This window comes from Cylas formicarius, unplaced genomic scaffold, assembly GCF_029955315.1.
Source record: "Cylas formicarius isolate icCylForm1 unplaced genomic scaffold, icCylForm1.1 PGA_scaffold_5__7_contigs__length_24384050, whole genome shotgun sequence".
Taxonomy (NCBI): domain Eukaryota; kingdom Metazoa; phylum Arthropoda; class Insecta; order Coleoptera; family Brentidae; genus Cylas; species Cylas formicarius.
In genome coordinates, this window is record NW_026844341.1 from 15,076,720 (window position 1) to 15,090,531 (window position 13,812).

Here is a 13,812-nt window from a genome sequence, read left to right on the forward strand (position 1 = left end):
GGTTCACTTCTATGTCTGATCTTTCTTTCTTCAACGGGCAGATGCAGGTACCCAATTACAGAGTGACACAATATGAACTTATACTATCACATCTTATTATAGGAGGGATTAAAAAGTAATTCTACCTAAACCGCTCAGTAGAAAATGTAAATCTCGTTCGTACCTAATATGGATTATCGTCGAACCTCAAATGATTTATACAAAAAGAACAATCCACAAGATCATTTTCAACTTTCTAAAGACAACATCTAAACAGTTTCTTCGATATTCACGTGATCTCGACGCTATATTTAAGGTTAGGGTTCCAAGCTGTGGATGAGTATTTTAGAACATAGTTTATCATTCTATATAAACAATTATCACTGACTGTTGGTTGTTGAACCCTTGCGTAGATCTCAAAATGAAGCCCAGATTTCTCAAACATTTTTCAATAAAATAGTTTTGATATAAGCCTCAAAGTTGAATTCAGAGTCAAGAATAAAGTCTTTTACTGACAAGATCTGGAGCTCTGGAGATCCAAGACATCTAAACGTATAATGCAAAATAAGCCTGAATATAATTGTGAAAACAAAGGGCGACATCGAAACAAAAACATCAAAGAGTAAAGAAACCATTTTTGCCTCAGAGTTGCATGATGAACATTAAGAAAAGATTCTGGAAAACTAAACTAAACCAAGTTTGTAAGAAGTGAACGTTATTCATGAATACCTGTGTCATGAATAAATTGCACCCTCAACAATCTTGGAAAAGCGACATAAGAGTCTATAGGATCACCAGACTTTAAAATGTTCCCGATCTGGACCACTTTCCTTCGTTCCTTTGACCGCTTTAGAAAAACCGAGTTAAACTTAAAAAATAATTATCAGATCTTATACATTGTTACAAACCAAACCACATAAAATAATGGTCACGAAAATAAAGCAAAACAAAATAACAACAATAATTTTTCTCGGTTTTCGTTTCACCATTTCTTCTTATTCATTCCCGCTTTCTTCCTCTTCTCTTGCACACTTCTTTTACCCATCCCACAACTCTCTCCCCCTATCATTCGGTACCTCTTAACTCCTAGATCTTCTTTTCCTATCATCCTCATTCTCTTTCAACAAATCAACACGTATTCTCCCCCGTTTTCTTTCTTTCAACTTGGAAATCGTTCCTTAATATTTTCCCTAGTGAAGTAATCGGATATATTTATATCGTGTTTTTTGAATTTGTTTTTTCGTTTTGTTGTCCATCCGTGTCCTTTATCTATTTCAATGAATTGCTCGTCATTCATCAATGTGCCTTCTCTTCTCATTTCACAATTGCGTATCTCTTTCTTTCCCTTTTGTTCTTTGTCCCTTTCGTGCTCTACCGTTTTATCTGCTCCAACTGCTGAAGTGATTTCTTATTTAAATTTAATGATAATTGGTTATATAAAAATCGGTCCAAAAAAGAAATAACGCAACTACAAATATGGCGAAAAATAATTTTTTAATTTTTTATCTTAAAAACAATAGACAGAACAATAAAATATTACGGAAGTATTAATATTATCAAAATAAAAGCATATATGTATATATTTTTATATAAATTTCTATAGAAAGGTTTATTAAATACTTTTGTGTCTCCTGCAATTTTTTCAAAGTATAGAACGTCAAAAAAAAAAAGTTGTATTTTGTAAAAACATTTATTGACTAATTGACAACAACTGACAAGAGGACCGCATTAGTATAATTGTAATAAAATGCATACTAGCTATTTCTGCACTAGTGTAATTTCACCATTAGTGAAATAAAAACAACAATTAAATGAATTTTTATAGTTCGTATTCAAACTAATTCAGCAATTAGTTTATCTAATAAATGTGGCGACAAAAGAGTCTAAATATCACATAAAATAAAAAATATATCTTTTATATCATTGTCTAAGTTTTTTCTTAAATTTAGTTAAGAATAATGAAGCAGTCAAATTGAATCTCCTAAATTCATAAAAATATTAAATAAAAAATATGACGTGTGTTGTTTAAACTAATATAATGTAATATGTCCAGAAGCAGTTTATGAATGATCATATCGAAGGCTTTGCTGAAATCGAACAAAATTAATGCTGATATCTGACGCTCATCATTTACCCAACGTAAGTCACCGATAACATCTGCACTTGCATCTGGATATCCAAAATGTTTTGATGGAAGAATTATCCACATTGTCATTGGACTTTCCTTGTAGCTTTTAGATCTGTATATCTTTGAAATCAGCTGACTTATTTGCATTTGGCAATGGAACAGTTATATAATTTTTAACATTTAAGAGGTGATGGCAATAGTAATGGTGAACCTAATAGAAGGAACTATTTAAATTCGTTGACACATATTTATATGAATAACCAAGTGTTTTATAGTGTTATTGGTTTCAAAAATTGTTCATTGCTTAGTCGCTAGGGATTTACTCGGTCCGTGACTAATCCCAAATTAAAGGTGTAAAAGTATAATAATATAATGACATCACATAATTCTCGACTTAATCGCCGACACCTGACCCATACATAAACATAAGTTCGATTTTTTTGCGACTTTTTCCCCGATCACCGACATTATAATGCATAATTATGAATTTTTATCTGTTCGTTAGAATATATGATAATCTGTCGCAATTATCGGGGAGTAACATGAGTCGCGATCGATATCTCGACGCTTACGTAATGGATATAGGTTTAACGTGAGAAAAGAAACGTCAAAGCTTTCAAAGTCCGCCAAAAAACCAGTAGACTTCATGGTCATCATAAAAAAAACATTGCTCAAGTCCGTGTGTATATAAAGTCTTTTTTGAAATAACATATAACATAGTGCTACTTTTTTAGCAATAAAATTCTTCAGGAACGTTAGAAAAGATAAGTATTTAAAATTTCCAAGTACATCAATTTCTAAGAGCTTTTATCGGAGGTTTCGTAAGAAGGTGGATTATTACACAGTTTATTTTTGCAGATGTCTGAAGAAAATGTCGTTTGATCATCAAGTGATATTACGTCAAGCATTTCAGAAAGGAGGACCCTGTATCATATTATCAATAATATAAATTATAAAGCGTAATCAATGTCGAGAAAATAAAATATTTTATGCTTTAATATTTTAATTTAATAACTTTAATAGCGATTAAATTATAAAACAAAATATAAACAATTTGAACGACAGAAGTCTAGGCGCATACAAAAAAGACAGTGGATTAAAAATTTATGAATAGAAGAAAACCAGTTCTTCATATTTCGTTGGGTAACCTTTTAAATTTATGACAGCGTCCAGATGTCTTGGCATAGACTGCTCTAGCTTTTGTAGTATTTCGGCCCCATTTTTTTCGTACTTCTAATGAAATTTTTCTTAATTTATTTTTACTTCGTATCTCATGACACCCAATTCTTTTTTCTTATATTTTCCCCGGGTGATGGATTAGATTGAAAGCAGGACTTTGAGGAGGAGTGTCAAGGCTGTGAGGAGTATCGTAAAACAACCATTTACGAATAATAGTCACCATCTAACCCAAGTTTTTGTGCACTGCAGCTTTACTCTTGATATATTTATCCATTGTTCTTTCAATTATCACTAAATTACCAACAGCTGATAGTACCATACTTCCCCATACCATTATGCCCCCATCCCCATGCTTAAGAGCGTTAATTGTATTTTTAGGATTCAATGCCTCATTTGTTTTTCTCCACAAGATACAAGATATATTTATTGTTCGGTTATATTTTCCAGTTCCAATAATTCGTACAATTAAAATTACTAATTACATATGTTTAAAAAAATTATTTCACCCTGATATTTCGCAGTTCTTGTATAGTTTGGTAGTCCGTTCTATTCCATGTGTTGTAGTTGTGAATCTCACTGTACGTTTGGTATTTTTCTATTTTTGTTTTGGCTGCATTAATATTTGTAGTTATATGATAGTTATATGAAGGTATTCACCAGGGTTCTGATGACGAATATGCCGCTTCTAAGCTTGGCAGCCACTTAGGCGTTCCAGATTGGCTTTGCCTCCATACGCACTTCCAAGAATTTAACATGATTTTCTTGATTTGTGGTCACAGGAATATCATGAGAGTTCTTCAACGTAAACACCACTTTTTTCGTTTTATCTTTATTTAGTAGTATATTTTTGTTGTAAACTACGTTCCTGCCTTTATCTAATTTTTATTCTTCTGTAGTTTGTGCCATGTTTGCTGGTAAATCGTAAACAAAATAAAGTCTTTTGAGATGTGAATTTACAGAAGAATCCTGAAGATACCTTGGACTGATCAAACAACAAATAATGAACTCCTGAGCAGAATGATACGCCAGAAACAACTCTTACTGAAATATTTTTTACAAAACTTCTGGAATCCTCCTACGTCGGTTTTTGCTGAGTCGAAATTGCTGACGTTTCGCCAATCATCCTATTGGCTTGACTGGAACTGGCTCTTATTTTACTCTGTACCTGCTTATATATTGTTTGAGGGGGCGTTAATTAGTGACAGGTAGAGACCTGAGTCAAGCTCTGAAGAAGTCAACAGGACGATTGGCGAAACGTCAGCAATTTCGACTCAGCAAAAACCGACGCAGGAGGAATCCAGAAGTTTTGTAAAAAGTAATACAGTAGTACAATTAAAAAAAGTAAACTTGAATACTTTGGGCACGTCATGAGAAATGAAAATAAATATCGCCTATTAGAAAACATCATGCAGAGCAGAGTAGAAAGAAAAAAAGGCCCGGGTAGAAGGAGAATCTCCTGGTTGGCAAACCGTCGTAAAGTTCGAATAACGATGATGATCGCCAACATCCGAAACGGATACGGCATGAGAAGAAGAAGGAGAAGAAGCAGTAGATTTTTTATAGTCTATTTGTACTTGCTGTTTCCTGTCCTGTAGGTATGATTTAACCAGACTCTAGCTTTCTTCTTTAAAGTTATATTTTACTAGTTTTTCTTGTAATAATCTGAATAGCACTGAATCGAATGCTTAACGCAGGTCACAGAACAGTGCAATACCATATTTGCGATTTTCAGATGCGTTTTGTATTTTATACATTGTAGTGTGGTTTTATTTTGTCTGAAAACGAACTGTTCCGAACAAAAAGATCCATTTTCCTCCATGAAATCAGCGAGTTGAAGTGCTAATGTTTTCTCAACTACCAAGTGTTGGTAGTCTGTAGTTGGTAACCGCTTCTTTGCTTCCAGACTTTTGAATTGCTTTTATTGTTGCTTTCTTTAAAATGTCCGGAAAAATACTTTTTCTATTACATCATCATCATATACACATTTTCTATTTCTGTGACTATTTTAGGTTGACCAAATGGTCGATTTTCTTCAACTAACCTTCTGATCTTTCTCTCCTCTCTAATAGTTAGTTTCCATAGACGTCCAGACAGAGCCAGGATAACATTTCTTACTGCAAATCTACTCCTACTTATAATTTTTGAACAGTTTAAGTAATAAACTTCTCTGAACGCATTATTTTACTACTACTACTAATTAAAGTGTTTCTATTTTATTACAACTGCAAAACTACTGATTATTAACGTGCTTAGACTTTTGCTGGATACTGTATTCCGAACCAAAAACATTGATAATACGGAAAAGTACTCGTTCATTAATATCCGTTCGCTCCAACTGACGAGATAATTGGCAATGACTTTGTCAACAAAATTTGTGTATATGACGCAGTGCCCGCGGTTATGCAGTTTTACGTAATGTTTTCTAGGGAACGCCAATACTACAACCGAAGCCCATAGAAAGCTTAAGCTTTTCTCGAATGCCTGTTTTCCGGAGATTCCCACAGGGCCGGACTCCATCGTACACGAAAAATATATAGATATATAATCAAAAGAGATATAGCACTGTTTACAATATCACCGATATACTATACACATATTATATTTTTATATATTCGAAAGCATAGATAAATTAGGAATTTAACTCGATATACGTAAATAAAAATGTCTTCTAATATCAAACTGACTCTAGAATTAAAAAGTTGTTAGATAATCATGGTAGTCTTATATAAACAAATCACTCAAATATTCAGGAAATGTAAGAATACCAACTTTACAAAAAGTATCCCTACAACGATCTCAAAAACCCAAAACAGCCAGAATTCTGATCGCTTTTCGTTGAAGACCAAAGACCGTGACAGACAGAGTGAAACAGATCAAAGTAAGAAGACAGTAGTGTCTATCCCATTTTAATTTGGGATCGACGTACTCACCCAAGAACCTCACTGAGTCAGCATTGTCTTGATCACCAAGGTTTCTCAAAGTCATCATGGCATGGCACAATCAAAAGCCTTTCTGGGATTCGAAAACGACGCTAAATGGCATGGGTCATTTCCAATCCTGCTTGAAAACCAAACTGACTCGCTGAGAAAAAACTTCGTTGGCCATACATTCCTCAATAATTTTTGAGTGAAAAGGTAAGTGAGATATTAATTAATTAATTATGATTTGTAACACTTTTAATTAGCTCCACATTGAAACTATATACTGCTGTGCAGTTTTTATATTTCAGGTTATTAGTTATCTCCCTGACCACATTAAATGTGACATAACCAAAAGTAAAATAATTATTGTTATGTATATTCAGAAAATGTATAGACAAATATCTGCATTTTTTGTCAACAGTTAATTCAATCGATTCAGCAATTTCACAAAAGAAATTGTTGAATGTATCGTTAAACATTACACACAAAATAATAAATAGTAATTTTTTTTGACAATGGCGATATGGTTTGTAAGAAATAATTAAAACATGCGACAAATAAAAGATGGCGCTGAAGTCACTACTTTGCAATTGAGGAGCCCGATATGGCTGCACTAACTTTTTGTATTTTCTCTGTTATTTCTCAATTGCAGCTGCGCCGTATACTACTACTGCATCTGATTTTGCTTATTTTGTTATGAGAAAAAGGACTTTTCAAAAGTGAAAGAATGTTTTCGGATATTGCTGTTATAAAAACTGGTAGCAAAAATGCCTCAAAATTGGGAAAATTGCAATAAATTGGCGGTTTGAATTCCAAAGTTGTAGATTTAGCAAGAAAGCTTAAATGAATCGGATATGGTTTGCATTAGAAGTGTGTCAAATTTGTTTAATTTAACTACTTATGAAATTTTTAATGTTGGAAATTATTGTCTCCCACTTCAACATTTCTAAGGCCGGTAGGGATATTACAAGTGGGATATAATTACTCCAAGATTATAAAGGGAAGGAAGCAAGTTACGGTGTTGCCACATCTCCGAGCCAACTCGACTTAAAGACGTGGAGCAGATATTCTAGTCTGCCTTATTACAAAAAAGTGTGTATTGGAATTCAAAAATCGGAAATGGAAAACGCAAAATATTTTTTCCAAAACATTTTAGCAACCTTTTTTCACAAAATGTAATGCAATGAAGCTTTTTGATTTAATATGGAGAAAAGACGAGTAAAAGATGCCTTGAATAACTAGTTGATAATATTCAATTTTCATATGATGCTTATAATTTGCACTTCAGACATAAACATATTTTATTGCCTCCTCCCTCAAAAAATATCAGCCTTTATGATATCGCGTTCGTGCCAGGTTTATATAATTTATAACAGGATTCTTCTTCGTCTTTCATTTTACCTCGTACAACATTGACTGGGCAGTTGATCTGTTGAACAAATGAATTGCCTTGAGTGTATGCCACTCTGTACATGTTTGGTATGGGTTGGTTTTCTTTCTTTTTTTTTCTCTTCTGTTGTTTTTTATTATGCGGGATTAACTAATTAACAATTAAGATACATTTTTTAAAAACTTCTGGATTCCTCCTGCGTCGGTTTTTGCTGAGTCCAAATTGCTGGCATTTCGCCAATCATCCTGTTGGCTTCTTCACAGCTTGACTGAAACTGACTCGCATTCTACTCTGTACCTGCTTATATACAGGGTGGCGGAGCTGAAGGAAGTTTAAGAACATTATCTCGGATGACTGATTTCCATATAGGTGAAAGGTGTCTCGGCTTTTTTCCTTGGTAGAAGAATTGATTACATGGTAGTTTCGTCCAGAAAGATTCGACGTCCGGTTTCACAATTGTGTTCGGCAACTGCTGATGTATTAAGTGATGCTGAGCTGATGTGTTAAGGATCTTTTATGTTCCTTTAGCCTAGTTAATGTTTTTCTTCAATGTATTATTCTTTGCCGCATATGGATGGAATGCTGTAAACTCTTGGTATCTCAAACGGAATTTTGTCTTTGATTGATTGAAGATGTAAATAGATTTTTGGACAAGTGGTTATATTTCTTAAGAACTCTTGATATGTGCTATGTGATGTTTTCAATGTAAGAAAGGCCTATAGAACTCATTTTCTTTGGAAGGTTGTGGTGAAGAGCATTTTATGATAGAACGCTTAATACATCTGTGTTGAAATAGTTGTACGGCTCTGTAAACAAGAGAATTGATAATCGATGATTTTTGGGCTGGATAGTGATGTGACAATGTGTTAAGGTATCGGTCTATGTGCGTAGGTATTCTGTTAACAAAATGACCATATGTCAGGTCTGGTTTGTAAATGGTTTTACAGTAGCCTGTGGAAGCTTCTTTGAAAAATTAATTAAGAAATAATTAATATACATTATGTGTTAGTTAAATGAGGAAGTATAACTTAAACTACGCCTTTTGTTATATGTTCTTCTAAATTATACAATAAAGTCGTATTATTATTATTATCAAATCAAATGCAAAACAATTAAGTTGAGGTAGATCTTCAAACATACTTTGAAATGAATGGAGGAAGTGTAACTTCAACTTCGTCTTCTGTGATATGTTCATGTAATTTATTACAATAAAGTCGTATTATTATTATCAATATAAATGTAAAAAAAAATGAAGTTCAAACCTTCTTTTTCAAGTCTTCAAATGGCAAAGGTCCAAACGTTATTTAATTGTAATAGGATTAGTCGGAATTACTAGGGCACATTTGACACTATTTGGTTTTATCTCTTCCCTTATTAACCTCATTTGTTTTGTTTATGTTGTCGATGGTAGTAGTTACAGTTAGTTAGTTAATAGTTAATTAAACAGTTGTAGTTAATTATAGTCGCGGCAGTGATATCCCATTCAAAATGGCCCTTTAACACCAACACCCCAGATCAGCAATTTTAAAAAGCTTTATATGAAATAAGCCGACCCTGTGTGCCGCTGCGTACAGCGTCCTCGTGACGTCAGCGTGTTCGATCGTCTGACGCACGGTCGGCTGTGCTGGCGTCACGACGCACGGCGTCCGGGGAAAGGACGGCGGCGTCGCTTCGGGCAACGACGCCGAATCCTAACGCTAAAAGCAACTGCCTGCGATGGGCAGGGAAGCTCCTCAGAGGGCGACACTGTTGAATATCAGGAACAGCGAGGCGCCGCGACGTCACCTTCCTCTCTGGAGATGACAGCGCCTAAATTTATATTTAATATATTTTTATTTACATACCTCTTCCGAGCACTACTTCTGTGTGGCTTCACGTTACTGATGATTTGTTGAGAGCAGCTGATTCTAAATTAAGCTCTTGTCTCATACTCTTAGAGTATAGTAAAGCGTAAAGCAATCGACACCTTCCTTTAGCCAAACTGAAATACTGATTTTTTTTCTCAGAGACACCAAACAGTGGTCATAGGAAATACTTATTCAGATTCGATTGCTTTGAAGAGGGCTGTTCCCTAGGGGAGTAATCTGGGATCCATTGATAGTAATGATAATAATAACTTCAGATAGTATTATAACAAACATACAATACAAAACTAATTAGTTGTGCGGTCGCAGTCTAGCTTAGAATTAGCTACTCCACTGAACCAGTGCTTAGAACAATAATACACAACAAAATTAGAATATAAACTGACGTCCTGTCCTAGCGACGACTTTTTAAAAAATGGTTAGGACATGGGTATAAATAAGTGCATGAGAAAAATTGGAAAAAGTACAAATAAGGCAAAAAAAATAGAAAAATCTCGACAACAAATTCTGTGAATCGAGGGGAGGATTTTTTGAATGCAACGTTTCCTAAGGGCAACAATCGAATGGCCACCTAGGTCCCCAGATCTAGCACCAAATAATTTGTCTCTTTTGGGTTACATCAGTAGCACTATTTACAAGCACACACACCATCGTACAAATAATTTAGAGGAACTTCGTAGTGTAGTAAAATTGCAAATGCTTTTAGCAATGTTATTGCAGAAACGCTGGCCAAAGTATTTTATGATAGGTTGGGATATTGCTCAGATAAAAATGACGCACTTTGAACCTTATATAAAATAATTATTAAAGTTTTAGTTTTATTTTTAGAACGCCTGCTTTATTTTTCATGGCGTTTTTTTTTTAATTACGATTAATGTTTTTATGTTAAAGCAAACGGTACAAACAAAGAAAAATAAATATTTTTTGAAGCATTGTGAGAATTGAAATATACTAAACCTTATTACTGACTGAAACGGAATCGAATAACTGCCTAGAATCGAAGCGCCTACTGAACTGCAGAGACGTTTGACAATATATTAAAATATTTGCGTCTCGCTTCGATGCTTTTAAAATCTCCGTTTAACTTTGTCACACTAACGATAATCTAATAACAAAATAATATTTTTCGTATTTAGATCTAAGACAAATTATTTATTTTAAACCAAATAATCAACATTTAATTTTTTTGCATTTTTTTTTTAAACCTGATTTCTTCTATGTCAACGATGCTCAAGCCACAAACCTCTTGAAATGTGGAAAAGGTGTTAGGTTTTAAGTTAGCTATCCTAAAGTTTCTATATATAAAAGGCATATATCGTGTACCTTTTTATTATCGAATTAGTCAAAAAAGCTTGTTGATAAAAATAATAAAAATAACATGCAAACGTAAAAAGGAAAATACAATACCTATTTTAAAAAATTCAAATACATTTTTTTTGCCAAAATGTTTATTTTTAAATAGTTTTCAATTTTTAAAAAATCGTACTGTTAAACAAATGGTGGAAAACTGTTAAGTTCCTATTGAATCCAACAGATGGTTGTTTCGGTTCCCGTTTCTAAAATGTGTCACTTGCGCGCATCCGCCATAGCGCCAAGAAACGGTTCTAATACAAATAACACTTCTAAAATCTAAACGATTTTTTCTATTCCCTGCTTCAAGCGATCGGACGTTTTCGGTACTTTCGTCACTAAAAGTCCTAGAAAAATTATGCTATGCAACACGTTGATAAACTTCTTCAGTTACTCGTTTATTAAACACGAGCGAAGCGAGTGCCAAATGACACTAGTGACACTGTTAGCATCATAAACACATAAAGCATAAATCCTATTTTGAAAAGGATAGGAGACGTCAATGCCTCGCACAAAACTAACACAAATCAATCGCCGATGCAACTATCCCCTGATTTAATCTCCTGAAAGCTAACAATTTGTAATTATGTACAGCAGCAGCTTCATTTTTGGAGCTTCATTTTTTATTAGGCGTTAAACAAAGTAGTAGAAAGAAGCGAGCATTGTAGCAGTAGATTGAACGATTAAAATATTTTCTGGCGCATTTTTTGCAGTGAACCGAAAATATACAGGGTGGGTCAAGAAGTACATGTCGATACCAAAATCCTTGTTTAAACCTATCATGTAGCATATCCTATACCTATCTAACTTTTTATAAGCAAAAAGACAAAAAACAGATTGATTTTTTAAATAAACAGGTACTGTCCCAGTAAAGTTCATAAATTGTTACATTTACATTTCTGTCAACAAAGAAAGTGAATATGGCGTATCTAAGTGAAACTCAGAAAAGTTTTAATTTTTATTGGATATGTAAAAAAAAACGAGAACTCAAGAAGTTTGTAATTTGTTTGACGAAAGAAAGACCCATTACAAGATCCGAAGTCGTCCAAAAAACTAATGAGAACATAAGATTAAACATTTTATTAGAAGCTTCGTGCATCTTCTGAAATAACTTTAAATAATAATGTTAGCCAACGAGTGTATTAAAATAAAAAGAAAAAGACATTATCGTTGTTGTTCAGATATTTTCTTTTATCAATCAAACAGAGGCACAAATATTAAATTATTATAACAAACAACAACAAATAACAAACAAAACAGCTGATTGACATTTATATTTGACGTTCTGCTCCATAAGTCCAGGGGCGTAGTCCCTGATAGCTGTAAGTTACTAGCATCAGTCAACGGCTATCACTGGTCAGGGAAGCCATTGAGATACAGAAACACCTATACAATTTCAACAGGATGGAGGAGACCTTTAGACTCAACCAAATCTGGAACCCGAACCCTAGGAACCCCCGAGAAGTATCGATCGATATCCCGAGACCAACCGAAGCTGAACAAGCTCCGCCCACCATCAATCGGCATAAATACAATCTGCGCAGGAGAAATCGTCAGTCTACTCGTGCTAACGAAACGTTAGGAAGTAATTCCAACCGACGACGGCTTTAGACCCGAATCAAGATAATAGCTTATCAACGGGCCGCGAAAGCCTGAACCAATTTAACCTAAACCACCTTCAACCTCGAATAACTTCCAAACCTGCCGGAGTTGACCCCTTCAAAACCCATTTTAAGAATCCTCCAGCCCCGCTTTACAAATAGACCTAAACTCTACTCCTACTCCGCTCCAGTTTTTATTAGCCGAACCCACTTGAGGTACGATTTATAAGTTAGAACTTTCCGACTTGCAGTCACCGTTCCAGCCGAGCGTGGATAAGTAAAAATGCTAAATGATCGTATCGTTTTTTTTTAACTTTCACTCCTTGGGAATACGATGGCTTTCTCCAGAGTGAATTATAAATCGGCAACCAACAGCAACAATTTTATTTAAACACTTCATCGTATTACAAAAATAAATACTCAAAATAATCTGGAAACCCATAGGAGATACGAAAAAGTTTTATACAAAAATTTCTTGGACTCTCCTGAAGACATTTCATCATTTTTCAATTTTGCATAGTTTACGCAGAAATTGGGGTTATGTGTTTTTTTTTTTCAAATTTTGATAGCCCCATTTAAAATTGTGTTGTGCCGCTACTGATCCAGGCATTGCAACGAAAATTTAACCACAGACTAAATAGACGATGCACTACTCAATTTTGACAAATAGGTGGTGCGTTTTGGCGAATTCAATTAACAAAATTTCAAGATTTTCAAACGGAACATACTATATTTTTATTCTGATATCGATTCTAGGACAAAACACAAGGAAAGTTTGTAATTTATCTTATATTTAAATTTTACTTACTTTTTGAGATATTCGAAGTTTGAGATAACACCCGTATAAATTCTCCTTGAATTTAAAGCTGCCACATTAGCTTGATGGAAAATACCTAATAACAAAAATAAATAATTAAAGTTTATACGCTAACTAACAAATTTGAATAAATAAATCTATAAAAAAAAGTTAAAAAGGGTTCGTCAATTCGGTCCATAAAGTTTAGTTGAAAATGTTCCTCTTAAAATGCTCGTTCCATCTGGTATCAACACAACGAAGAAATATCAAAATATTTAAAAATGTAGTTGGCTATGACATCACAATCTTTTTTTTTTGACGCGTTAGTGTATAAACAAACTTTGTCATTTCTGTTTGTTTTAGTTGTTTCTCATATTTCTATTCAAAAAGTTCATATTTGTCAACTTTTTTGTTAGTATATATTTTATTTGTATTATTTTATATATATTATTATTTTATATGTATATATTTATTCGTAGTTTCAGTTTTTTGGTTAACCTATAAACTTGAATTATTTATTTTTGTTATTGGGTATTTTCAATCATTCTAGATAATTAACAATTAAATTTTTCTTTAAATATGAATTCTAAAGTTTTACTAAAT